The sequence below is a fragment of the Macrobrachium nipponense genome, chromosome 48, assembly GCF_015104395.2.
Source record: "Macrobrachium nipponense isolate FS-2020 chromosome 48, ASM1510439v2, whole genome shotgun sequence".
In the NCBI taxonomy this organism is placed as follows: domain Eukaryota; kingdom Metazoa; phylum Arthropoda; class Malacostraca; order Decapoda; family Palaemonidae; genus Macrobrachium; species Macrobrachium nipponense.
The window spans coordinates 17,356,780-17,359,226 of record NC_087223.1 but is presented as its reverse complement, the minus strand read 5'-3'; the positions used below and the strand labels follow the sequence as shown (position 1 = coordinate 17,359,226).

Below are 2,447 nucleotides of genomic sequence, written 5' to 3'. Positions count from 1 at the left end.
GGATCTGAATGTCTTTTATTGATTAAGATACAGCCAAAATAGTGGGCTGTTTGGTCTGTTCGTATGGACTGTTTGTTGGCTGTAAGGCAGGAGGGGCTATTCTGTTTCGTACACGTATCAAACGATATATACGAATATATAGATGTTTTCAACACATATTTAACGATTTTTTTAAATTTAGAATTCTGTTTCGCACACGTATCAAACGAATTTTGTAGACTATACAGGACTGTTTCATACAAGTATTATACAAAATTTATGTCATGGACAGTCTCTCTGGTATATCTTAATAATTATTTGCTTACATTTTTAACTAATTATTTAATAATTTGTTAATATAAATTTTTTGTCATAATAAATGTGCTCTCTCTCTCTCTCTCGCACACACACACATCCTATGTGCCTTACCCTCCTTCCTTTCTCTCTCTCTCTCGCTCTCTCCCACTCCCTGTGTATAATCTTCCAATTCCATTGCTTGTTGTCCCCAAATCACATTGTTTCTGTGTCCTTTGTCCTGTCAGACACTCAAAAGCGTTTCCTTTCACCTTCAATTCGGCCAATTCATCTCCCCAACTCGAGCCCGTTTCCGCTGCTTGAATTTCCAGGCTGCTGTTCTCTCTCTCTCTCTCTGGGAACTGTGCGTTGAACTGGGCTTGAACCCTCGTCTTGAACGTAGTAGGTCCAGCGGTCCATTCTTGCAAGAATGGACCTAACGTATAATTTAATACTTCAGAGGGTGGGAAATTATACTTGAACATAGGTCTAGCAGACCATTTTTGCTAGAGGCGATGTATGATTAATCATTTCACTGGATAGGAACGTTCTTGAACTCTCTCTCTCTCTCTCTAACAAACCAGCCGTGAAAACCCCTACCACCAGGTTCGTCTGGCGAGATTCACCAATCCAGCTCTCGTGCACAAACCATTCCTGCTAGACCCAATGTACGCTTTATCATTCCTCACTTATATCGTCACATCACTTGACTTTCTCTAAAGTGTTTTACTACGTAATTCTCACCTCGGTTAGGTAGAGCTAAGCCCTTATACCGCGGTGAACTAGACTATGCCAGTTGACGTTTTACCTTACAGTTTTCCTCCTGGACAAGAATTTAAAGTAATATTTTTTTGGCCGGCTGTAATTAACCTGTAATTTACCTTTGAACTCTATCCTGCGGTAAAGGGGACCGATGGGAATGCGGGATTCTGGGTGGGGTAAAACACTTGGGAGAATTATGCCCTTGAACTTTATCCTGCGGTAAAGGGGACCAATGGGAATACGGGGTTTTGGGTGGGATGAAACACTTGGGGGAAGGTTTTGCCATGTTATTGTTTTATTTCCTCTTATTTATGACATTTGAAACACGAAATACGAGCTGAAATCAAGCGATAAATAAACCGATACCGATAATGGAGCCGTTACATGGCCGAAATCCTTTTATTACTACTGCTATTACGGTGCCGAACCCTACTACGCATGCGCCACTGAGCATGCGCCGTGATATTAAGCAGCTTTTGTTTCATATAGGTTAGTATCCTAACCTATATGTTACACTTCTAAGATTGCCTTCCTTAAGGGGGGGCATGGCAAAAAATGACATGGGTTACAAAAACACATGGTAACTAATTGAAAATTTTATTTTAGGGCAATCTTGATACCTGGACTCTTCTCCCATCTGCTGAATGCAAAATCTGCAATAGAAAAGAAGAATAAAATAAAAAAGGGCATTTTCGTATGCATCCAAAAAAACTGCTACTGCTTTAAAACTATCAGAGATAGGAAGCTAAACCTAGTCTCATTTAATAGCTAAAGAGTGTGTCAACAATCTCCTCAAAACAAAATTTGTACTTTAGAGGGATAAAGTTATTATTTTTGCGTTTAAATTTGTAATAAAAATCTGTTACGTAAATAATGTAATTTTAAATAAAGAAAGAGAAACATTTTCAAAGATTGGTTCTGAGCAAGTTATAGAACTTTTAAAGACGAATACAATGAAAAAAAAAAATTGTGAAAATCGGATAAAAACTAACGAAGAAGTAGTGGTTTAAAGGACAATAACTCACTTTTGAGAAAATGGCATTTAAAGTTGACACATCCCACGGCGACTAGTATGCTCCAGCAGAGCAGCTATTGTACACCTTCTTTTTCTTTTTTTTTTTAATACTGATCTTTCTACGCATTGAACTGGTGAGAGTTTGTGTTGGAGCACCAGTGGTGGAGGGAGGCAGTGGTGTGGTGGCGGTCATATGGCTCGTTGATGGCTGGGGTGGATCACTGTTGGTGGTGGAGTTAAATGGCTGACGCTCGTCGCTCTTCCAGTTTCCTCCTTTTCACCTCTCTCGCTTTCTCAACTGCTTCGGCCATCCTCTTGATGTAGCCTTTCTTCCTGGGCATTGCAGAAATGATTTGCAGTGTAGAGAATCCAGATAAATCTAAAAAATCGCCCGATG

General features: G+C 39.7%; 1 long non-coding RNA gene across 1 annotated transcript; it reads right to left on the bottom strand.

Annotated features, from left to right (window-relative positions):
• Nucleotides 1-1,616: 1,616 nt before the first annotated feature.
• LOC135204944 (uncharacterized) lies at nucleotides 1,617-2,285 on the bottom strand. Its single transcript, XR_010312383.1, has 2 exons — nucleotides 2,061-2,285; nucleotides 1,617-1,688 (listed from the first exon to the last, which is right to left on the bottom strand). It is a non-coding gene; the product is annotated as an uncharacterized LOC135204944 (long non-coding RNA).
• Nucleotides 2,286-2,447: the final 162 nt, after the last annotated feature.